Raw genomic sequence first — 26,748 nt, 5'->3', positions numbered from 1 at the left:
TACTATAATTAAGCCCATGGTTTGATATTTCATTATACAACTTACTCCAAAACTGCATGGATAACATTTGTTCCCATGTTCTGAAAGCATTCTAGATAGTTTCAAAAAAAATATGCTGACCAAAATAAATTCCAGGTGGATTAAAGATTTAAAATAAAATAAATGAAACCATAAAAGTCTTTGAATAAAATTTATGTGTATTTTTATTCAATCTAGGGGCAAGTAAAACCCACATAAGCATAAATGCAAAAGGAAAACTCATAAACCACAAAGAAGAAAACATATATTTGACTACTAAAAAAGTAACACTTGCCTACGATCCAAACAACTATAATCAGAATAACAAAACAAATGACTAAGGGGGAAAACTGCAGGGTATTACAAAGGTTAATATCTTCAATACCAAAAGAACTTCTAAAAATCAATAAGAAAAAGATGAATGCCATTAAAAATGAGCAATCAATTTTTACCTGTCATCTTGGAGAGAGTTTTTTTCCTTTGCTTTTGAATTTTCTAGATTTTTATTGTGGTTTTTTTTTGGATTTTTTTTTTTTTTTTTTTTTTTTTTTTTTTGCGGTACACGGGCCTCTCACTGTTGTGGCCTCTCCCGCTGCGGACCACAGGCTCCAGACGCGCAGGCTCATGGGCCCAGCTGCTATGCGGCATGTGGGATCTTCCCAGACTGGGGCATGAACCCGTGTCCCCTGCATCGGCAGGCAGATTCTCAACCACTGCGCCACCAGGGAAGCCCTATTGTTTGTTTTTAATGAAAATACTCTGTGTTAGCAAGCATGCTTGCTCACATATTGCTAGTTAAAATGCAAAACTGGCTCAGCTTTTCTGGTGGCAGTTTAGAAAAAAATAAATATATACTATATAGCAAATGCCTTAAAATTTGCATGCCATTTAACCTAGAAATTATACTTCTGAAAATTTATCCTAAGGAAATGATGATAAGCACAACTATTTATTTTAGCTGCAAGGTATGTTCATTGCAATGAGACTTAAAATTGTTATAAAAACACCTTAAATGATCCATAGGCAGAATGGCAAAATGAACTTTGTTACATCTATATTTATATGAAGTGAATTAATATTTGTAAAGCTACTAAAACTTTGCCTGACACATAATAAACTCTATATGGTATTTAAGAGATGAAAAAAATAAATAAAACACCTTACAAGCATTTAAAATAATAGCATAAAAGAATATTTAGTACTATATAAGAATGTGAATACTATATTGTTTGGTGGGAAAAAACCAGGTTACAATGGTATATACAATAGGATCTGGCTGTTGTAAAATAAGTGTATATGTTTATACATATACATGTATGCCTGAAAATAATAAAAACCAGTTATCCTGGTGGAGTTATTTTTACTTTTTTTGTTGTCTGTCTTTCCTAATTCTCCTGCAGCACTCATGATCTATATGTAATACATTTTTGAAGCATACTTTGTTTGAATTTTAACTTGCTAAAAAGGAAGAATTTTATAAATCTTAAAAACTTCCCCACGGGGAGGGGGAAGGGTAAGCTGGGATGAAATGAGAGAGTGGCATGGACTTATATATACACTACCAAATGTAAACTAGATAGCTAGTGGGAAGCAGCTGCATAGCACAGGGAGATCAGCTGGGTGCTTTGTGACCACCTAGAGGGGTGGGATAGGGAGGGTGGGAGGGAGACGAAAGAGGGAGGAGATATGAGGACATATGTATATGTATAGCTGATTCACTTTGTTATAAAGCAGAAACTAATACACCATTGCAATTATACTCCAATAAAGATGTTAAAAAAAAAAAAACTTCCCCAAGAGTTTAAAGGTAAAATTCATACACAAGTTTCTATAAATTTATACAAACGTTTCTATAAATTCTATTAAAAAATAGTCATATCCATTCTTCAGCAACCAATTAGATAATACAAGATTGTTCCTTTTAGGTTCATTTCAGAATTGACAGCAATCCCCACAGATCATAATTTTGCCTTAAGTTGTTTTCTCTTCAGAGAGATGAAAGGGGTCTTAGCCTGTGAGATTCACACAGATTACTGAGGCATTATTTATCATCATCCAATGCCAGCTGAGATCCAAACCAAAGTCTTGGGTCCAGATTTACTCCACCTTATTAACCCCAAATGAGGTTTATTTTCAGCAGACCACTCAACTACCTCCAAATAACTGAAACATTCAGACTTCGGCCAGTCATTAAAGTCTGCCCAACCCAACTGGATCAACAGCAAATTCCATCTGATTGATTGTGCAGACAATCCATATTCATGAAAAGGTAACTGGGGGACAAATTAAATCTGAACAAAAAGGGTTGATGCAGGGCCATGGATAAGTAAAACCTTAGTACAGCTCACCAGGACAGAACCTCTGCTAATAATCTAGAACCAAAAGATTATGCTATTGAGTCTCTGATTTCCCATTTGAAATTCTATGAAACAGCAGGAGAGCCATAAAAGCTTAAGAAAAAAATAATTAAAAAGCTGTCTCTTCTCAATAATTTTTCCAAGGAGTTAACAGGACCATGTCACTGAAAACTAATTTAAACATCAATTTTTCTTATGGAAATCCCAGCCTTTACTCTCCCTGCCTCAGGTTCAGCCATTAGCCTTAAAAGAAAACCAGTGAACCAGAAGGACTTTTTCCCTTGGAAACATTTTAAGAGCAAAAGCAATCTTTATCTTTCACATAGAGGTTCCCGAGTCCATGTAAGTCTCTCCTATATCTTAACCTGGAGTTTTATGGTCATCTCACTACCCTAAGATTAATATTAATCGTTCTACTCCCATGTCTTCACACTCTGATTATTCAATCTGGGTGCGTTTCTCACTTCAAATTATAAATTCTTTAATTAAAAACAATCTGATCTGGGGCTTCCCTGGTGGCGCAGTGGTTGAGAGTCCGCCTGCCGATGCAGGGGACACGGGTTCGTGCCCCGGTCCGGGAGGATCCCACATGCTGAGGAGTGGCTGGGCCCGTGAGCCATGGCCATTGAGCCTGCGCGTCCGGAGCCTGTGCTCCGCAATGGGAGAGGCCACAACAGTGAGAGGCCCGCGTACCGCAAAAACAAAAACAAAAAACAAAAAACAAAAAACAATCTGATCTGGATTAGGAAGAATAGCTTTAGAGTTTGAGGTCAACACTTAGCTCCCGGAGGAAACTTCCTTCCCAGATGCAGCTCATCCAACTAAACCTTTCCACCCTAGATCTATTTGGCCAGATTCTTCCAAATATCACAGGAACACACAGTATATAAAGTCTGAAAGCACATACAACAGTGATGAGGAAAGTGACAAACATACTACTTCTGTGATTTCCAGACCAGCAGGCCAGCTGTTGTTCTCATAACTACATCCTTTCCTGAACCCTCCAGAGGCTTTGTAATCTGGCACTAACCCTCAACGCTACACTAATCACAAGGAACAGGAAGCAAATGCTAACTTGTGCATCAACTTTCCTTCTCTCCCTGATGCTCCACACCCTCACCCCCAGCAAATACAGATACTGAGGGGGTAGGGGAAGAAGGGAGAGGAAGGAGTGAACTGCATGGAAATTGTTGGAACAAACTGGCCTGGGGTTGGCAATTTGAGGTAATAAGACCTTGGTGCTCATAAGGTGTTCTTTGCCCATGAGAAGACCAAAGATGATCAAAATGCAAACTACAGAGCAGAGTCAATGGACAGACACACAGCAAAGTCCACTGCACATGACAGCCAGTGGAAACCCTGATACATGGTTCAAAATCAGGTCACAGCTTTAAAATCTCATCAGAAGCATGATTTTATTCGAAAGGCTTCTGGGGCAGTGGAGGGTTTTCCTTGCATGGCATTTTCCCTCTCACTGTACAGTGACTGTCAGCAAGATTCTACATAACACTAAAACCCAGAAGGACAAAAAGCAGTTCCTTCATTTTGCAAGGATGAAAAAGAAGCTCAGAGCAAGTGGAGAGGAACCAACCCATTGGAACTGGTTAAACTCACTCGAGAAAGTCAAATTTTCGAAGAATCCTTTTAAGTGCTGACATACTCAGGATTAATTAGATGAAAGAAAATGAATTTCTAAAACTAGGTTGGAAGCAGGCATCTGGTATGGAGGAAGTTTTAATCTTGAGGCAGAAATCATAACTAGTCCATCTTTGTCCCCCACCAAAGCCTAACTAGCACCCACATATAGTGGGAACTCAGTAACTGCTTACTGAGCTGAAGTCTCTTTACTATCTTATGCATTACGTCAATCAAGAAAACTGAGAAAGAATAACAAATTAATAGGACAGCTGCTGGATGACCTGGAGAACTGAATCAAAGCAGAAGACCACACTCCAATCATGATGGTTAATTTTACATGTCAATTTGACTGGGCCATGGGGCACCCAGATATTTGGTCAAACATTATGTTGGGTGTTTCTGTGAGGGTGTTTTTGGATGATATTAATATAATTGATAGACTGAATAAAGCCCTCCCTAACGTGGGTGGGCCCATCCAATCACCTGAAGAGCTGAACAGAACAAAAAGGCTGACCCTCCCTTGAGAAAGGAAGAATTCTTCCTGACTGCCTTCCAGCTGCGGACATCGTTTTGTCCTGCCTTTGGACTTGAACTGAAACATCGGCCCTTCCTGGGTCTTGTGAGCCTGCTGGCCTTCAGACTGGAACTATACCATTAGCTCTCCTGAGTCTCCGACTTGCCAACTGACCTTGCAGAATTCGGGACTTGTCAGCTTTCATAATCATGTGAGCCAATTGCTTATAATAAATCTCTTTATATATCTTATTGCTTCTGTTCCTTTGGAGAACCCTGACTGACATACCAATCTATTTGAAAATCATATGTCAATCTCTCCCATGACTGCCCACTGTCTTGCAAAAAATATTTTAGGCTTAATCGAAGACTAAGGCCATCTGGTAACCCACATTGGGGTGAGAATTAGAACTATTTAATACTCAAGGGAGAGTCTAATATTTAGGAACATTCAAAAATCCAAGAAGATTGTCAGTGTCTTTTTCTTGTTCCAACCCAGGAATGGGGCATCAGGTGGAAATGGTTCTAAACTTCATTTGTCCTGTGTAGATACTTAAAAAAAAAAAAATACAGACAGAAACAATGTAGTCAGAAAAGCTCTCTCCTTTTCTCCACTCTCATACTCAAGATCCCCACTAAAGGGTACAGAGAAACCCTAAAGGGAAACTTGAGAACATGGAGTATCTGTCCTTAAGCGCGGGAATCAGTAGCCAACACACACTCCGTATGTTTCTATACGTCACTTGACATAAATGATGCTCTTTAGCATTCTAAGGATCGGTGACCAAAAGAACACAGTGAAAGAAAATTCACATGGAAACTCAGAGCTCTGGTGTGACCTCAGCTGGCATGCTGATGACTGCAGGAATACGCTGACTTTATATTCAGGGAACAGCTCAGGACAGTGTCCTGCCCTGGTCCCACATACCTCCTTGGTCAATCCAAGGCTATGATGCAAAACCATTTCTAATAAGCCACACTCATGTCATAACACTGGAAAAGCCAAAAATGTACAACCTCCATGTAGGTCCAATAACCCAGGGATCAGTATATGGAAAAATGGACATTCTTCACTTACCCGTCAAAATCACTGTTAATAAATAGATTTATGGAATAAGCACAAGCCTTTCATTGTTATTTTTAAACCTCTATGAAATCTTGCAGGTCCGGGATCATAATCTGAAAAGGACTTCTGTTTGTTTTCTGTTATTCCCTATCACTACATTGGTAAATAAATATATAGCATTTTCTTAAATTACAAACATTTGTTGAGCATTTATGATATCACAGACTTGGTACAAAGAACTCTAAATATATTATCTCATATAATGGTTACAAAAATCTTATGAGGTAGATATGAGTAGTATATGCACTTAATAGATGAGGAGTTTGAGAACCCAAATGGTTAGAAAATAACCAACGCTTTTAGCCATTATATCAAAACTTAACACACCAAAGAACCCAAAGTATACAGCCTCATATGTAGAGCATTGAACCTCGTATGTCACAGAGCTTCTACCGGAAAAGGAGACTGATATGATATAAAATGAAAAGGAGATGCATTGGAAAAACAATCCTAAAATATAGAGAGCTGCCCTAGATTTATTTTTGAAAGACCAGAACACAGAAGAGAGGAGAAAAACACCTGGGCCTGAGTCGGTGTCACATTTCTATTCTACTTCCGAAAAAAACTAAATCTAAGTCCAAATTACATAACACGCCAAATAGCTTGCTTAGTCAGTTGCCTCTGTTCCAGTTTAGTCTCTGGAGGATGTCAGCCAGAGCCATGCTCAGAGGTTTGGCAGAAATGATAAAGTCTGAGAGAATTAGCATTCTAATGTCCAGAGGATATAGTGACAAACTAGTTTGAGAATGCTGCACAGTTAATAAGGGGATTCAAATTGGCATGTCCCAATCGAGATTAAGATGCTGCACATTGAGTTGCCACATCAAAGCTTACATATGCTAGAAGCAAAGAATTCTATGAAGAAGACATTCATTCTAATCATGATTCATCTCTCCTGCATCAAATCAACTACTGGGAGCCTCCAATATAAGGAACATCATGCTAGGAGATGTGAAATATAAATGTGATATAATCCTCAATTTTGTGACACTTACACCCTCTAGATGAGGTGCGGAAGAAGCTGAAGAAAGGATAAACAGCAACAGAGGATCTAAATGCCGATTAATGACCACAACAAGAAACTAGGTAGGTTTGTTAACAGGCAAATCAATGGAGTGGTCAATTCATGTAGGAGTTCAGAAAGAAAGAAAAAAATCATGCGTCTTTGGTGGACAGGAAAGATGTACAAAAGCCATGATACTTTAGCTGGATATGGAAAGATGGGTAGTATCTGGAAGGATGGGGAAGAAGATTCCAGGCAAAGGGCCTAAGCAAAGGGCCAGAGGTACAACACAGCATGACCCATTCAGAGCCTGTCTATCTGGCTGGACCAGAGGGTTTGGAAAATGAAGTGTTTATCTGAAAAGATGTGCAGGGTAGAGATTGGGGCAAACCTTGGATCCCAAGCTAAAGAGTTTGGACTTTGTCCTTCAAGTGAGGAGACCACTGAAGGTTTTTGATGAGAGGACCAAAAACCTCAAAGCAGTACCCAAATGCAGACAGCGATTTAGAGGAGAAAACAGACTCTAGCAAAGGGGACAGGTTAAGGAGTCTATGGCCATTGTGTAGGCTTGTGGGGATGAGAGGCTCAGACTACGTCTGTGAATCAGAAAGGCAGAGAGAGAAGGAAAGCAATGCTGGCCAAGCCCTGTCCACGTGCAAGCACTGTGCCTAGATGCTGGACATTCATGTCTCCCTGGGTTCTAACAGCCACCCTGAGTGCAGCTCTTATTCATCCCATTTGACAAAGCAGGAAAGCTTGGGGCAGTTACCCAATCATAGCACCAGTAAATGGACAGAAGTGATATGGAGAGAATTTCTTAGACAGGATAACTCACTAGAGTTGGTAACTGGTTGAAGAGGGTGTGAAAGACAGGATAGAGTCAATTATACCTAATTATGCCTGCAACGTTAAGCAGAAAAAGCTAAAGTTCTTTCCTAATAAAAATATGAAGCAACAGAGCCCCATAGGAAATGCAGGGTCCCCTTTCAAGGGTAGTTGTTTTCCCTGGAAGTGTGTAGAGTGTGCCCCCAGTACAGCTGCACAGAGGATCACATTCTGTTTATTTAGACCCAGGCTTGAAATGAGCCCCTACTTGGCATAAGCTGTGCACACGTAGTCTTGCGGCACCTGTGGTCAGGTCTACATGGGCATTATATTGATAACAATCAACAATACCATCTGGAAGATAGATCTTGGGAGCTGGGACACTGAAGGTCTGAACAGCAATCCAGTGCTTACTTACCTCTCATTGACTGAGCACCTTGGGAAAAAGGGTCTGCTATCTGATCGCTCCACTCCCTAGTCCGTCAAAGGACAGCAATGAGAATTGTCTCAATGCTCCTTCGGCTCAGGGGCAATGTCAGCTTGAATGAAATAGTGTCACCAGTCCACGTGGAGAACAGTCCATCCACTCATTTCAAGGCAAATGGACCCTTTGGAAAGGACACGGCCACCTTTCTTATATAGGACTGTGAAGTAAATATGCACTTTGCACATCAAATTGGCTCATAGGCTATAAGTCAAAAAGGGACTAACTTTATCCTCACTGAGGAATCCACATATCAAAAATGATTTCATCTTCCACTGGAAAAATAACTTGACTCATGAGTCAAAGATCCAACTGTTTTCATCACTGGTGAGTCCAGACATCACTGACTGGCCCTCTATGGTGAACTTGGTTTCTAAGCATAAATATGATTGACTTTGACAGGTCCTCAGGTGCTTTTAGTTTTCTTCCAGTGTCATCTACAGGGAAGAACAAAACCCAAATTGAACCTGTCTTCTCGGCCCTCTCTTCCGAAAGTCCGGATCAGGACAAGAAGGCATGTATTATTCCAGCGGCATGCTCACAGTCTGTTGCCAGCCTCTGCAGATGGATGGGAATGTGTTCAGAATTCACACAACATGATGGCCCTGAGAGCGCAATTGTGCACAACAGGCCCAAATTGTAATTTGTCTGTGAAATGACAGTCACAAAGGGCAAGCAGTTAGGAGCCACACGACTCTACCTAACATGCTCGTAAACAGCCGAGAACATGCAGACGTGGAGGCATGCTGCATCACTAGCCTCCCTCCTCCTCTGAGAAGACCACGGACCTCTCACCCAAAGTACACACATCCTAGTTAGGAATTGCCTCCTACTTAGGATAAATCCAGAATACAGATTGTTAAACAAAAGAAAGCAAATAAAGCTACACGTATTCAGTCAGAGACATCTCTGGGAATCCCACAGACCTGAAAACATGTGTAAGTCAGCCCTCTCCATTCCTCCCTTCTAAACTGAAATGTGTTTCTGAACATGCCTTACACGGATTTGTCAGGTTGGGAGATCCATGACGGTGACATCTCACGTCTCTTCTCCCACCCAGGCAGCGGGCCAACAGAGGGAAGACAAGTTTGCCAGAGGAGGCCAAGAGGCCATGCCTGCGAGCAGAGTGTCTGAGCTCATTGCTGGCCTTCGCAACCACCACTACACACTCATATTTCAACTCAAGAGGCGGACTGTTTGCTGAGATTGAATTGCATTTCTCTTCCTCATAGGTGGTTCTAGAAATTTCTAGAAAAAAAGATAAAAGTGATCCTGAGCTCAGGAAAGTATAATCCAGGTGTCCACAGGAAAAAAAAAAGAGAGAGAGAGAGAGATTATATAAAAATAGCAAAAACAAAAAACAAAACAGAAAACACAGGAAACTGCTTGACAAGTTCCAGGATTGAAACGCCCCACAATCACCATCACTCAGCTGGAGCTAGGATTTGGTTCAGTGCAACTCGCTGTGCATTTCTTGAGCATTTCTCTGATTCCCTCTGGCATATGCTGGGATGTGTGGGGAAGGGACATAAACATGAATGATAAATGGCCTCTTCCTTCAAGAGCTTGTATCTCTTGAGGGAAGCTATCTATATAGAAAGAGGAGTAATGGTAATATATCCAAGGCCAAATGGAATTAGTGCATAAAAGGGAACAACCAAAGCACAAGAGACAAAGAGAAAGATGGGGGGGAACAATCCATTTTCACTGGAGAAAGCCTGTCAGAACAAAATAGTCCTTAAAGTGAGCTGGAACAGAGAGAAGCAGGAAGGGACAGTCCCAGCAAATGACACCAAACATAAACAAGGTACATTTGGGGGAAAGTACCAAGTGCACTCAGGGGTTGCTGAATTGGCTGGAGTAAAAGGTAGGTAAAAATGAGCAGATCTCAAAAAAACAAAGTATCGCCAGATAGAGTCTTGACAGACCCAGTCAGAAGTGTGAACTTGATTGAAAAAATGACAGTCACTAAGCACTTCTGGGCACTGGAGGGTTGTGCTAGGTATCACCGCTGGTCCCAGCACCACAGCCATCAGGCTGAGGTTAGAGGCCCCTGGACCAGCTGATTCACTCTCTTGAAGGTCCCAAGAGGCCTCCCCTTCCCAGCAGCCCTGCAGGCCTGTGAACATGTTACCCTGCTGCTACACCTGTATTTTAATCAGACCTCCTTCTTCATTTCTTCCTTTTCTTGGAGGGGAAGTTATTTCAAAAATCAATGTGCTTCCAAAATGCTTTCTCAAGTAAAATTCAATAGCAATCCCTTTTCCCCTCTGCCTCAAGGAGGAATAAGAGAAATACCTGAACTTCAAGTTTATAGGATAAGAGGGGAATCGCTCAGACTTTAAATTTGGAAGAAAACAAGTTTACGTTAGACTTAACTAGAAAAAAACTCAGACTGAGGATCAAGAGACACTGACCAGAAGACAGAGGGGTAATGTATCCCCTCCTCTGTAGAATACCGAGTTTCAAAACACATGGTTATGGGAAACATTTAGGGTAGGGAGCAAAAATGCCAGGTCCACTTAGAGCCCCACGCTGGATTTTCAGTAGTTGGAATTTAATCGAATTTAAGGGCACAGTTCATCCTCTTATATCCATGCTTATTCTAGCACATTTCAAAGCCCTGTTCCCAGATGTGCTGCTCATGTCTCAGGGAGGTTTCTCTTCTTCCTCCCAGTAAAACCCAAGACCCTTCCCTCAGCCTGCAAAGCCCTGTGTTTCTCCATCTACTCTCCCTCCCTCTTCCCCTCATTCCTTCTGCCCCAGATACAGTGACCTTTCGTTATTTCTCAAGCTGCCCATGTTCTTTGCATTTTTTTCTAATTTGAGCAGACCTCACTCCCTCTCTTCCTTCAGGTCTCAGCTCAAATCATACCTTATCCAAAGGGCCTTCTTCCCTGACTATGTTATGTGAACAGACCCCAGAGCCCAGCATCGTTCTCTATCTCCTCCCCTGCTGTCTTTCTTTGCAGCACATGAAATCGCATCATATACAGTATGTGTATTTACTTATTCTTATCGTCCTCATCACCCCTTCAGGTCAGGACAGTAAAAACATTGTCTTGATCACAGCTGCATCCCCTGAGCCTAAGAAAGTACCTGATAGAGATGTTCTTCCCACATACTGGTGGGAGCTGTGATTACATAGGAGCACAACAAGTACTCTAGAGATGGAAGAAATGAAAATATCCATTCTCCCCTCTTCAGGTAAAAGAGTACCTAAAATTATGTTGGGACATCACCTCTTTCCCACTCTGTCTCTGTGATGTGGCCTTCATTGGTCTAAAACAGTGGTTCTAAAAGTTGGTCCTCAGACCAGCAGCATCAGTACCACCTGGGAACTTACTAGAAATTCTCAGATCCCACCTCAGACCTGCTGAATCAGAAACCTTGGGTATGGGGCCAGTGATCTGTGTTTTGACAGGTCCTTCAGGTGAGCCATGACTGCAGAAGTTTGAGAACCACTTATGTAAAGGAACCAACTCATTTTATTTTCCCGGTTACAGGGCCAATCAGAATCCAGGAGGTACATGAGAATTGCTTGGGTTTTGGAAACAAAAGACTCACCTCTGCCTGCATGATTTGTCTGAAGAATTTGGAGAGGAGAGGCCTGTGTTTCAACACAGAAGAACTGTGTCAGGAACTGGAGAGAGCACAAACCCTGGGGGCCTCATTTAAGCCTTGGATCAAGCCACGAATGAAGTGAAAACTGCCCCCAGCTTTTCAGCTACATGAGTCAAACAACACTCATTTTTACAAATTAAACATGTTACTATTTAAACTAGCTTAATTGGGGTTTTCTTTATATGCAACTGAAAAAAAAAATCTAATGAATGCAAGGTGAGCAAAAACACATGTTACAGCTAAACTTAGGAAACAGAGAATCCATCAAAGTGCAAAGAGAAGTTACATCACCACATTAGTACATGGGTTCTGGTACTCTCCCGGAGTGGGGATTCTCTTACCCCCAAGGGGTGCCCTATGCCTGAGACTCGTGTGGGAAGGGCCTCTTACCCAATGCTGTGGACGATGCTCAAATCAAGGAAAAGGACAGAATATGGAACAAAATAGGTGATTAGATGGTCCAGTAAGGCAGGGAATCAATCACCATTATCAGGAAACGCAGGACAGAGTCTGGGAATCAGAGAACAGGGAGGAACGGGTCCTCAGGGAGTGAAAGATGTCGCTAAATAGGCCAAATGCTTGAGCTGACCTGGTGCCTGGGGCTGCCCTTCAACAGCGTCTTATGGCCCAACACCTGTCAAGGCCCTTTAAAGGCCAAGAGGGAAGCAAATACAAACGACCTTACAACTCATAAATATGAGCTATTTCACTGATTAGTGGACAACTGCCTTGCTCTACCTCTGCCTCATCAGTCACTTCAAAAATTTCTGTTAAGAGGCTTCCCATCTGATGTAAATAATGAAGAACAACGCCAGTGACTATCAGGTGACCAGCCCATGAAAAGGTGAAAATGCCTTTTGCAGAAGTGTGATGGTGTGCCCTCAGCCCCCTGTGAGTACTTACATCTGTTAAACACTGGAGTCAAATTACAACTGTCCCACAGCACAGCTACCCGAACTCCTTTCTTTGAAAAAAAAAATTATATGCATATGTATATGTGTATATATATACACATCCTCGTCAATGTGCTACAAGCTCTAAACGGAAGCATCTGGACAAGACTATTCAACAGCACGGACCGGGCCAGAGTGGAAAAGGCCATCAAACCAGCAGTGCTCAAACTTCAGTGTGTACACAAATCCCATGGGCACCTTGTCAGACCTGCATGTTCTGATTTCAGAAGGGCTAGGGTGGGCCCTGAGGTCCTGCATTTCTAACAAGCTCCTAATGCTGCTGGTCCAACGATGGTGCTTTGAATAGCAAGAGTCTGAATTCACGCTGGTGTAGTGACACACGTATGTCATACAATGTGCGCTGGGGCGTTTGGACACAGCTGGGCATGTGTGCCTGTGCGTGTGCACCCACGTGTGTAGCAGGTGTGTCTCCATCATCCTAGATGTATTCTGAAAAAGAACACGGTCCTGACTCCGAGCATATCAGAGCAAGCCAAATAAGCCACTACCTCAGATATGAGACTCAGTGGTATGGTATCCCTTGAGGATAAAGAAAAACCCACTTTAAAGCTCCATGAGAGAGATGGATCTTCAGGGGAAATATGATTTGACCCATAACATGAATGAATCACTGACAGGTGAGATTCTGTGTAATGGACTTCACTACGTTGAGAGTGTAACACAGGAAGGACACGGAGCTCCTTGGGACAGGCACACAGGGAGCTCAGGGGGCTGGCTGCATCAGCATTTCAGAGGTTCATGAATGCAGCACAACGCTCCCTGGCTGGGGCCCTCTCCTCCCGTCTCTCAGCGTGGTTCACTGCTCTCCATCCTCTTGATCTCAGCTCAAAGATCATTTCCTCAGGGGATGTCCTTCTCCAATCCATCTGCCTCCCCCTTCCCCTATACACAAACCTATGGGATCTGACCCACCAATGAAATGATCTTATACACTGAAGTTTTCCTTCAAGTACAGACATCATAGCATGTTTAGTTGTAAGGATACTCGTTTACTGTCTTCCTTATTCACTAGACCATGAACTCCACGAAGACAAGAGCCATGTCTATTTCATTCACCACTGTAATCCTAACACACAGAACAGTGCCTGACATTTAACAAGGCTCAAAAAATATTTATTGAAGAGTTGAAGGTACAGAGGGAGGGAGGAAGGAGGTAGGATTTCTTAACTGAGGGTCCACTGATCCCTAGGTGAATTCCCTGTTGTATGTGCAAGCATGCATGCATTTTTCTGGAAAAGAGACCCTTAGCTTTCATCAGAACCTCAAAAAGGATTGTGACCTCCCCAAAATCAAGAATCACTGAGTTACTAGTATCACATCAATCGAAACATCTCAAGCAAGATGTGAAATAAGAATGTTTCTTTCTTTAGAAACTGTTTCTAAACAGTCATTAAAAGCAAAAAGAAGGAAAAGAAGATGAAAAACAAGGAAATACTTTATAGGCACACAGCATTAGAATCTAGGATCTCAGTTCCATAATGAACTCAGCCTTTCACAGAAGAGTCAGGCATTCTTGTCTCTAGAATTATTACAGTGGACCAGAAAATACTTTGAGTAGAAAATGGCCACTATTTTGAAATTCAAACATTTCTCTTTAAAAGACCAGTAGGATGAAATCGCTCTATTTAAAATTCAGCCAGCATAATACTTCCAAAACCTGAACAGACGATTTTGCTCAAGAGAAAAAAAAATCTTTTAAAAGAAAAAAAACAAAAATCCTTCAAAATGAAAAAAAAATGGAGTATATGAAACATTCGCAAAAACTGAGTGTTAGCTCAGTTCAGAAAATGGAGACAAGGACCTCCCTAGTGGCTCAGTGGTTAAGAATCCACCTGCCAATGCATGGGATGTGGGTTTGAGCCCTGGTCCGGGAAGATCCCACATGCCACAGAGCAACTAAGCCCGTGTGCCACAACTATTAAGCCTGCACTCTAGAGCCCGTGCACCACAACTACTGAGCCTGTGAGCCACAACCACTGAAGCCCACATGCCCTAGGGCCTGCATGCCACAACTACTGAGGCTGCATGCTGCAACTACTGAAGCCCGCGTGCCTAGAGCCCATGCTCCACAACAAGAGAAGCCACTGCAATGAGAAGCCCGTGCACTGCAACGAAGAGTAGCCCCCGCGCGCCACAACTAGAGAAAGCACGCACGCAGCAACGAAGACCTAACACAGCCAGAAAATAAAATAAAATAATAATAAAAATTAAATTAAAAAGAAAATGAAGACAATTTGGGGTTAGGAATGGGTTAGCAGGAGGAGCTAATACCAGATCATGGTGGTAATGGTCAAAAATTCAGTCTCTGGGTCAAACAGATTTGGTCTCAAATCCTGGCTCTGCCTCCTTCTTTTTTTTTTTTTTTTTTTTTTGTGGTACGTGGGCCTCTCACTGCTGTGGCCTCTCCCGTTGTGGAGCACAGCCTCCGGATGCACAGGCTCAGCGGCCATGGCTCAGGGGCCCAGCCGCTCCGCGGCATGTGGGATCTTTCTGGACCGGGGCACGAACCCGTGTCCCCTGCATCGGCAGGCGGACTCTCAACCACTGCATCACCAGGGAAGCCCTCTGCCTCCTTCTTGCCTGGTGACCTTGGGTGATATTCTTACCTCCTTTACGCTCGTGTTTCTCATGCACACAAATGCAACACTATATGCAGAGAAAGCCCTTGGCGGTCACTTGGCACACAGCATGCAAACATGTAAGCTGTCACTTCTCCTTTTCGCATGGCATTGCCCATTATTACTAACACTGTAAAATATTGTTAGGCTTCCCTGAGTTTCAGGCACATAATGAGTGTCGATCAATGCTGTTAACATGGTTGTCATTACCTCCTATTACTGAAGCCCATGTACTTATTTCCTTAGTAATGCAGGCCTCTGTTTTCAGTCAACCTCTGAATCCAAATCTTTTCTTCCTCTCAAGTAAATACCAACCTCAGCTTTCCTGCAGTCCTTATTTGCTATTCAGTCAATAAATCCTAACAGTGGCCACAAAACTACAGGTCAGTATCTGCTTAATATCTTTCCTCTCTGTCTTTGATCACAAAGACAAAATGAAGATTCCAATTTCCTGGTTTCCTTTTCATATGGAAAAGCTTTCAGGGGTTCTGAAAGGTCTTCTGGCCCATATTCTTTGAGGAGCTCAAATGCATCCTACCTTCGTGCTCACACATGGGCCATTTGCTTGGGATACAACGAAGAAACCAGCTAGCTCATCCTCTCATCTGTTTAAACTCCCAGCACTAGGTAAGACAGTAAAGATCACAGAGAACAGCTCTTTCATGTTAAAAGAATTATTAATTCCAGTACCGTCACCAGATTTCCTTGTAAAGCATTTATTTCTCTACTCTCTGTGCCCGCTGACCAGGTTCTTTAAAAGCCTGAAGCCGGCAGAAAGGAAGCAGACTTTTACAGATACATCCTGTTGGCCATTCTGGGCTCACAAGTCTGGCCCCCAGCTCCGGGCCTGTCTGTTCTGCCTGCTGGGGGAGGGGAAGATTTGGGCAGCTCTGCCTCTGCACAGAACACCGGCTCCAGGCCGGTTCATCAACAGAACTGCACGGTGTCCAGCTTTCTCTTCAGGGAGGGCACTTGCTGGGCCCCGGGTCATTCATCTCAAAGTGACCGCAGCGGTTCCCAGCTCACTGTGAAAAGTATTTCAGTGGCCAGGAGAACTCCGACTCTGGATTCTAATTCTGGCTCACAAATGGCCCAGTCAAACAAGTTCAACACTTCTGCTGGGCCTGGCCTTACAAATAGGAAGCAGTAAGACCAGGGCTTTTTTGCTTATAAAACAAGACATTAAAAGGTTTACTTTGGGGTTTCCCTGGTGGCGCAGTGGTTGAGAGTCTGCCTGCCGATGCAGGGGACAGGGGTTCGTGCCCCGGTCCGGGAAGATCCCACGTGCCGCGGAGCGGCAGGGCCCGTGAGCCATGGCTGCTGAGCCTGCGCGTCCGGAGCCTGTGCTCCGCCACGGGAGAGGCCACAACAGTGAGAGGCCTGCGTACCGCAAAAAAAAAAAAAAAAAAAAAAAGGTTTACTTTGGTGCCTACTTTCTTTTTTTTTCCATTTTTAAAATTGAAGTATAGTTGATGCACAATCTTATTTAAGTTACAGGTGCACTGTGTAGTGATTCACATTTTTTAAAGGTTATACTCCACTTATGGTTATTATAAAGTACTGGCTATATTCCCTGTGTTGTACAATATATCCTTGTAGCTTATTTTAGTCCTAATAGTTTGCATCTCTTAATCCCCTATATTGCCCCTCCCCCCTTCCCTCTCCCCACTGGTAACCACTAGTTTCTTCTCTGTATCTGTGAGTCTGTTTCTTTTTTGTTATATTCACCAGTTTGTTGTATTTTTTTTAGATTCCACATATAAGTGATATAATACAGTATTTGTCTTTCTCTGTCTGGCTTATTTCACTTAGCATAATACCCTCCAAGTCCATCCATGTTGCTGCAAATGGCAAAATTTCATTCTTTTTTATGGTTGAGCAGTATTCCATTTGGTGCCTGTACTTTAAACAACACACCAAGAAAATGCCACTGAGCTCCAATGACCACTTTAGGTGGGCATGTGCTTAGCTCCTAATCCCTTACCCACGGGCCCACTCTGTGTTCTCATCTCTAATGTTTGGAGGTTGACTGTACAGGACAAAGAAAGATAAGCCCCTCAGCCATAAAATGGTCTTGGAGTAGACCAAGTCTCAGAGAACTGCATCCCCTTGGGGACCCACAGACAGCTGGAAGCAGTTCTTCTTCTAATTCCTCCACCTCGTGCTGAGGTTCTCCAGGTGTGGTCCCCGAGTCCCAGCATCCCTTGGGAACTTGTTAAAAGTGCACATTTTCAGTCCCTGCCTTAGATCCACTGAATCAGCTCTCTAAATGATTCTGATTCCTGCTAAAGTTTGAGAACCACGACCTAAGGCATAGAATACGTGGTAGGTGTATAGAAACTAAGAAATAAACGAATGAGGAATAAATGAAAAGTCTTCATCTTTACTGAACCAATGCCCAGTATGACCTGCTCCCAGGTAATGGCTGAAAGACACTACAGTGCACCCCCTTCGTGTCTGATGGATGCTGGGGCATAAACTCTAATGATCTGGCTGTGGCCTTTGCCTCCTGACCTATCTTCCACACCTCCCTAGTTGATGACACTGCCCCATGCAACATCTATCTGTTAGCTGCCTGTGCCAGGCTCTTGCTGGCTTCCACGGCTTTGAACATGCAGTCTTCCGTGGCTGGGATCTTTCCCTTTGTTCTCTTCCCCAAACCCCTTCTCCTTTTTGTGCAGCTAAACCCTACATATGCTTCTGGTTTCAGCTTAGGAAGTCACTGTCTCCAGGAAGCCACCCCCCCTGGCAGGTTTCCATAGCATCCTGTACATCCTCTATCAAAACTGCATCCCTCCCTATTTACATTCCTGTTGACTTGTCTTTCTCACCCACTAGCCTACACTGCAAGCTCTGTGAGCCAGAGGACTCGTTTATCTTAACCACTGCCATACCTCCAGCACCTTGAACAGCGCCTGGTGAATTATTTAATCAATGAATCCTGACTACAAAATAATCTGTGTGTGTGTGTTTTTACAATAGGTAATATATACCTGTTTTAATTTATTATTGATTGATTTCACTGATTCCTAGACATGAATAATTGACTATTAGCCTAGAAAAGAGACCCATGGATATAAAAAAATAGTAATTCAGCATCTTCTTCCTTAACAAAAAAACTGCCCTTACACCCAGTCTTTTTTTTTTTTTGCGGTACGTGGGCCTCTCACTGCTGTGGTCTCTCCCGTTGCGGAGCACAGGCTCCAGATGCGCAGGCTCAGTGGCCATGGCTCACGGGCCCAGCCGCTCTGCAGCATGTGGGATCCTCCCGGACCGGGGCACAAACCCGTGTCCCCTGCATTGGCAGGCAGACTACTAACCACTGCGCCACCAGGGAAGCCCCAGTCTTTTTTTTTTTAAACACGTACACACTTCTGAATATTTGGTCTGTAGTTGAAACACCGGCCCCTGTGAAAGCCTGTGTGTACAAGCCTACTGCTCCTTTTCCTTGCCAGGTCAGAAGAAAATTGAGATTGACTATAAGATTTCCATGTGTAGGAGGATCCAGGATCACAAAAGCCTCCCTCCTATTTCATATTTGCACACTCTCCATCAGTTTTAATTTTTGCCAGCTTGATTGAGAGATAGTCAAAAAGTCCTGGATGGCCGTCCAGCACAGTACAACCCTGAGCTCCCAGCCCAGCACAGGGGCCAGCGAGCCACCTCTGAGAAACCCATGATGCTGCCAGGATGCCGGCTGATTTCACAAGGCGCTGCTCCTGTCCCTGTTGCCTCGCTGAGTCACAGGGCTGTACTCACAGCACATCAAAGATTCAACCAATCTGTCTGTGGCCTGACGTAAGCCAGCCCACACACGGCCATCTCTGAGGACACCCATCCCCAGGTTTTCTCGGTTCTGAGGCATTCTGGCACCCAACTGCATACCTTAATTTTCTATAGAACAACCTGAAACCATGGGGCTCAAGGCGGAATGCCACTAGACCACACTGGTGATGTGGCCAAGGGAAGTAGATTCCTTGGTGTTTCCACCTGGGCGTTACAAGGGAAACCTCATACAGCCTCATGACCAATCTGTTGGTGATGATATCATCTCTATTTCACACAAAAAATAGAAGTTCGGAGGTGTTAGATCCTTTACCCGTGGCCACTGTCACTTATTCCTCAACTTGTTCCAGAAAGGATTTACACCAGCTTGCAAAACTACATGCAGAATGAAATAAAATGAAACTTAGTGAATGAGGAAAACAGGAAAGGCTTAACAATAAATGTAAACAATAAACACGATGCAGTTATTAGCTCTGTTTCTTTGGATCAGGAGTCCAGGCATGGACTCTGCTGAGGGTCTCACAAGATTGCACTCCAGGTATGAATTGGGGCCACGATCTCATCTGAACCTTGACAGGGGAAGAATTTGCTTCCAAGCTCATGCAGTGATTGGTAGCATACCCAGCACTTTCTAAAGGCACCAGTACTGGCAGCCTCCTCTCTGGTCTGCAAACAGGCCACACCCTTCCCAGCATAGAGGCCTGCCCTGCCCCCGCCCATGACAGACCTCCCCACCCCCGTCCTTCCCACACACAGTGGGCTCCACTCAAAGGAGCACACCTCCAGAAGGCTCTTCCTGTCTACCTTGTTCCAAGTTGGCCACCCGCAGCCCACCCTATCATATCACACTATTTCCCCCATTCCTCTTCTCACAATTGGCAATGACCTTGTTTTTTATTTATAGCTATCTATCCACACTAGACAGTGAGCTGTCTGAAGGAAGAACTTTTGTCTCTCTTGTTCAGTCCCAAATCGCCACACCTACAGCAGTACCTGGCACACAGCAGGTGCACACTCAAAAGTTGTAAAAGGAGTGAATTAAGTAATTGATGAAATCCTCCTCCAAAAGCTCATGGCAAAAGCAGGATATTTAAAAACCTGAATGATGGACTCTGAGAACAGCCCTAGCAGCTCTTGCCAAGTTCTCTGACAAAGACCCGAGACCAGGTGTCCTGTCAGGCTGGCTGCTCAGGCCCCACGGGGGTCTTGGAATGAGTCCCCTCACCTCTCAGTGTCCCAGTTAGCTCAACAATGACATGAGGAAAACATTCCTCATATCAGCCACCACCCCTGTCACTCTCATGGATAGAAAGGGCTTTAAACCCATCGATAACGAAAATACAATAAAGCTACACCAGACAGTCTCCTGCTTACTAAGGAGTAATCTAAGTTCCCGAAGCAGCCAAGAGAGATGCTACAAAATAATTAGTGTTTTACCTGCTACAGTGACACTCATTCAAATCTGTGTTCAAAAGCCCCATCTAATTACAATCCAAAATACAATTTTCTGAGGAGAAACACTGCAGGTTTCCAGGAAGTTTATGCTGAAAATAAACTCAAAGCTAAAATTAAAATCAAACTGAAATTACATTTAACCTTGAGCCAGGCAGGTTGTGGAGTAAAGAATTAACCTGGCCCAAAGAGAGTCTGGCCTTGGCCTTTAGCTCCTGGGGAGTGATCTCTAGGCCCCTGGAATGCACTGCTTGACAGGATTGTCCTTTTTTGCCTGGGTGCTTTGGCCAGGAGACACTCTAACAGTGTGCTTTATGATGGGGGCTTTGGGCCATCTGATAACAGTTCCAACCTCCAGAGGAGCTGGAGACTAAAGGCATTAGCATGACCTCTGGGAGGGGCCACAGAAGGTCAGCCATACAGGCAGCAGGCAGCAGGTGACTGAGTCCCAATAAAAACTCTGGACACCAAAAGCTCAGGTGAACTTCCTTGAGGGGAAATACCCCATGAACAGTGTCACACATTGTGACCAGGAAGAGTCAGTGCCAGTCCATGACTCCATGGGACAGGATGGTGGAAGAGGCCAATGCAGAAATATCTATAGATCAAAACACCACACAAAAAATATGGCAAGGCCAAACACTAGCCATCTACAGATAGAAGGTATAGAAGAGGATCCAGGAGGTCCAAGTGGCTTACAAGAGAATTGTTAACAGGCAGAGGTGGATTCTGAGATTCAGAGGCCTGCCCCTGGCAGTCACAGTAGTAGACTCATGCATAAGAAGAGCCGATAGCTCCTGCAGCATCAAAGGTGGACCAGAGGCTCCGCTTGCTCTGACTAGTCTATTCCCTGAAAGGACAGAAATGTGTGCACATTCTGACTTTAAGTGTATAACGAGTGTGGGGATAAAGATCTAAGATGGACTTGGCATTGGGGGTAGAAGTCACAAGGTGATCAGAGAGGATGACGATGACAGAAAGGCTAAGAAGGCAGCTAAGAAAACTTTCTCCAAAGCAGACCTTCCAGGGGTGATGCTGGGTGAAATACAAAAGGGTAGAAAAGACATTTCCCATTCCCGCGTGAACCTAAAATCCAATGCGGGCGAGAGACGACAGCAGTGCAATATAGTATATGCACTAAATAAGGATAAACACAATCAGCATCTCTAAGAAACCAAAGAAAAAACATTTACAGAGGTCTGGGATGAAACTTGAGCTGTGCTTTCAGCTTAAATCAATGTAGAAAATGAAGGCATCTCAGGCAGAGGAAAGACATGGACCCAGAGGCAGGAATGTGCATTGTATATTTAGATACAGTGAAGGAGTAGCCTAGGGCATAAGTTAAGAGAGAGAGAGAGAGAGAGAGAGAGAGAGCGAGAGAGAGAGAGAGAGAGAGAGAGAGAGAGAGAGAGAGAGAGCGAGAGAGAGAGAGAGAGAGAGAGAGAGAGAGAGAGGGAGAGAGAGCGAGCTACTGAGTAGGGAAAACATTTTGAACTTTAAGGTTGGACTTGTAAGGGCTGAAGTCTGATCGGTGGTACAACTGAGGTGTCTACTGCCACCTGGTGTCACCTTTATTACATATTCAGAGTGGCTGCTCATCCTAAAAGCTAAGTTTGCCAAAGGAAAAATAAAAAGGCAGGTTTAGAACATCACACTTTAAAATGAATATCTCATTTGATTTAGGACCCTAGTTCTAATGGCAATTTGAGGCAAATCATTAAAAGCTGTAAACAGAAATGTTCCAAGCACGTTCTCCTTTGAAGCGAGGGAAGATTGGCTTGATTTTAATTATAGAACAGCAGTTAGCTTTATATGATTTTCTCCTACAGACACACACACACATAAAGTCTGTATCGCTGCCTGCATCTCTCCTCTTGCCTTATAATAAATGATGAGTTTCCTTTATAGGAAAACCCAAAGTGGGTCATCCACAAAGGCTGTGATCTTCCTTTGGAAGGAAGCCACTGGCGGTCCCCAGGCGCCAGCATCTCCGACACCGTTGTGCTGTCGGAGTTCCAGCGTTCTCCTGCACAACCTCCCACCACCTACCTCCCAGGACCTCAGCGGGAAGGACACATCTGTGAATCCCCTGGCCTTCCTTCAATTCCTTACAGCTGTAAAAAACACTGCATGGAAAGAAAAGAACATTTCCTAGACTGGGAATCCCCAGACACTTACCCAAACCGAACAAGTGAACAGAGTTATTGCTCCGGTGAATTATACTGCATGAAGGGGAGTGGGGAGAGGAAAACAGTCCTGAGACGACGGTGGTCTGTAAAGGCCTGGGCTTTGCTGCAGTTCACATTAATCTTCCTGGCTTCTCTGAAATGTGGGCCTGCCTTGACTGGAGAGGCCCGCTTTACTAGCAAGTTACACTCACTTGCAACTACTTCATCCAAGATTCAGGTCTGAGTTTGCTAGTGTTTCATACACCAGCCCAACGTACAGGTGGTCTTCTCTCTCCTCAGCGTGACCCACATAGCTCAACCCATCTCCTGGCTTCCTTGCGCCCCCGGGGGCTGCCGAGACTGGTCTCGTCAGCCTGCCCGAATTCAAGGTGGGGAGTGGATTCGATACTGGCTGCTGAGGACCACCAGGGAGGCTACGGGATGGGGGGCTGCTTATTCCTCCTGGATTTCCCAGTTGGCAGCCAAGACACAGATGGAGACGGCAGCGTGAGGCTGGGGGAGGGAGGTGAAAACAAAGAAATGAGAAAAGAGACCCAAAGACAACATCTCCTCCTCAGGGAGGCCTATGTGTGAATCCAAGTATAATTGAAATGATTTCACATTCATGTTTCCACAGTATACTAACTACTTCCCTTGCTACAAGAAATGTCTCCGTGACACACCAGCGGCAGCCAATGCAGATTTGCAAAGGGGATTAGCTAATTTGAGGACAAGTCAATTAGCAACTCTAGGACTTAAGACACATTATCAATGTAGCCAGTTAAAATTTTTATGTGATTCATAATTAAATTATTTTGCATCCAAACATATTCAATGAGTTAATGAAGCCAATATGCTGATCACAAAGCCTTTAATTTTTATAGCAAATGAGGCCATGATGGGTGGAACTGATGTGCGAAGAAAAAATGAGCAAATCTTAAAAAGTTTCCCAAAAGAGAAGAAGAAAGTCTTGGCTAATATGGAGTCACTTCTTATTCATTTACAAAGTTTTTCAAGTTTTTAGACAATGGACAGTTTACTATTAAAATTTTTGAACTGGGTAAAAGACCAAAATAAAATAAGAGTTCTACGTCCTAGACATCTCAAAAGTAAACTCTAATTCAGAGAAATTAGAATGATTATTTTGATCTTATAAGAAGAGCTATCTCATATTTATAAAAGAATTTTCCCTCTGGAACTTGTCATATGATTAAGGAAACCCAAAAGAGGTAACATTTCCTGAGAGAAATACCTCCTTTATCCTCTCCCTTCTCTAAGTTACAAACACAATGGTACTTGGAAGGTGGCATTTGTATATTACGCAACTTTATTCTTTGTCCTAAAGGTAAGTACAGATACTTCTTTGAAGGATAAGGGGAAGATGAAAGGAATCAAATTCATATATAATTTATATATATGACCTTCCATGATATCAAGGCAAATCCCTTTAGTCCTATATTGAGTCATAAAAAAGATCACAGCCCTTAAAACACAGGTCACGACTATGTTTTAAGCTTCATTTTAGAAATTCCGCCAATGACAAAATATACAGGCAAAAATTTACATGTGTGGAATGTGATGTGATGGCTATTTTCTTCTTTATTCTTTTTAATGTTACTTAATTGTCATACAATGAACCTATATTATTCTTATAAGACAAAAAGAACAATTTTTTTAAAGGCTTGCAATGCAATCTTCACTTACTGTATTTTATTCAAGGCCACGAAAGAGAAACGGTTCATTTATAAATTGTTCCGTAGATTCATCAGTGAGACTCTATCTAATCTGTTCTCCACGATGAGCACAGGAGAAGATCTCGACAATCAGAAATGTAAGTGGCCAGGGGTGGGGCGGGCCAGATTCTCCATAGAGAGGAAGGGACACAGGACAACAGCACACTGTGCCAGGACGGCCTGTCTATCACGGACCAACGTGGCACCACCCGTTGACCTCAGTCCGTGGAGTAGCAATCCCACCAGGTGGTCGCTGTCATACCTATTCTAAAGGCAAAGAATCTGAAACCCAGCAAGCTACCAGGGCCACACAGCTAGAAAGTGGCAGGGTTGAGGTTACGTCCGGCTTGGCATTGCCCGATGCATTCTCTGTCCGTTGCTTCCTAAAGGCTCCCTAAGGTTTGTTCCTTGCTGGAGATCCCCTGAGAACAGAACTCCCTTTCCACGTTGACCTTGTTTCTTTTCTCTCTCCTGCCACATCCGTGCTTGGAGGAAAGAAAGAAATCCAGGATCTACCCAATATTGGCCACTCTCACTTGAAAGTGCATGAAGGTGAACCTCTCGGTTGGGGAATGAGATTATCAGTAAAGTGCATGACAGTCAGGATTGTCCAGCTCTGCCCTCCTGAGCTCCCCTGCCTCTTCCAGGGAGTGGCTGGCCTGGAAGGGTGCTCTGTCCCTACACCACACACAGCAGAACACAAGCTCACCTCCCACCATGCTCCATCCTCCAAACCTCAGTGCACAAGGATCCCAAGAGCATTCTCATAAACTCCCCAAACTCAGGCATCCAGCCCCTTACACAGTGACTCCCCCGCCACCCCCCAACTGTGCCGCTGTAGCAACTTTCAAGAGCAGAAGGTTAGCATCTGTCTGGCCACCTAACAATTTCGATTCTCTCTGTCCATGTCAAAGTCATTTCTCACGACTTCTGCCAAGGTGCTCATCATATTCCTGCTAGCAGTCCAGGGATCATAATACAAAATAAATCACCAAAGAGCAAAGAAATCGAAATTTGCAAGAAGGGAAGAATCTCTGCAGGCCTGCTCTCCAATTTTTGCTTTCAACACGTTCCTTTGAAATGGGATGAAAACCAAAGGTGTAGGCTGCTAGGGTCCTGGGAGAAGTACAGCCTTTCCACTCTATTTCAGACAGAGAAGGGTCCAATCCAAATCCACAACTGGGGTAGGGGAGCTTCCAAAAGAAGACTTACCCTTGTTAATCATTTAATTAATGGTAGAAGCTACAATAGCAGCCAACAGTTATAGAGCACATTGCTCGGGGGCACTGGGTTGAGCACATGCATCTATGTTCACAGTCTCATTGAATCTGAATGACAGTTCTTCAAGATAGGCTCTTCATTATCCCCACTTCCCAGATAAGCAAACTAAGGTTTAGCGAGTTTAAATAACTGTTCAAGGTTGTAAAGCTGGACTGGATTTTTAGCTCTGGGAGACCACAAGTTTCTTAATTGCTGTGCTCTATTGCTTCCCATCAGACTTTCAAGTGATGGGTATTTAGATTCCAAATGAAGCCTGGTTTGTCTGTCCAGGTGCTTAGTTCACTCCAGAGTGCATTAAGATCTTTTGATTTGAATAGACAAGGGTGAGGTCAGTCTAGGGGGTGGTGCCGGGAGGAGAAAGAAGGGAACCCAGAGAATTCAAACTACAACCGGAAAATGGCTTGAAGGAACTAAACACGTGAGTTGGAGCCAAATGGTTTGGCAGATGCTGCCATGTTCAGGGATTTGTGATGACAGAGACAGTCCTTTTTCCACCCTACTTTGAGCTGACTTTATAGAACTTTATCTTTTATATCCAAAGATCAAATAAATAAAAAAAGATCACATTTAACGAGAACTAGGAGAAATAAACTGGTGGCAGTTAAAGGGTAAAAATAACTTCTCTGTGGCTTCAGACCACAGGAGCTTTCTCATTTTAAGAGGCACAGGCAAATCACTTAAACAAGGCCTTTTTGGACTGTGCTCATCTCATGTTTCCTCCCACATCCACGGTGGTTAAAGTTATATACAGTCTTAGCTCTTGAACCTCATGGAATTGTGTAGTAAATGGAAGTACAACCAGGCCAAACTCAACAACTCACAAATGCAAGCTTGTAGCACAGAAGTCAAAGCCAGTTCTCCTTTGTAACCAGTTGCTTTGTATGGAAGGAGGTTAATCAGAATTAGAAAAGGTTATGGAACCCATGGTCTTTTTTTTTTTCATATATCGTCGATACATAATATAAATATTGCACTAGACATACAAGTTTGCATACAGAAATGTATAGACACGTTTGCCAAATTGAAAGCAATGTTTAGCTCAGGGTTGTGAAACAGGGCATTTTTAAAAATCTTTAGCACATTATGATGGTTAATTTTATGTAAAAGTAGGTGTTGCCTTTATATTCACAAAACAGGTAACTTCGATG

General features: G+C 43.4%; 1 protein-coding gene across 3 annotated transcripts in view; it reads right to left on the bottom strand.

The window, feature by feature from the left end:
• BMPER (BMP binding endothelial regulator) overlaps positions 1–26,748 on the bottom strand; it is a 262,157-nt gene that overhangs the window by 50,721 nt on the left and 184,688 nt on the right. The gene's annotated exons all lie outside the window — the stretch shown is intronic.

The sequence above is a fragment of the Pseudorca crassidens genome, chromosome 8, assembly GCF_039906515.1.
Source record: "Pseudorca crassidens isolate mPseCra1 chromosome 8, mPseCra1.hap1, whole genome shotgun sequence".
NCBI lineage: Eukaryota > Metazoa > Chordata > Mammalia > Artiodactyla > Delphinidae > Pseudorca > Pseudorca crassidens.
The sequence above is the reverse complement of the archived record's forward strand: the minus strand, read 5'-3'. Positions and strand labels throughout refer to the sequence as shown.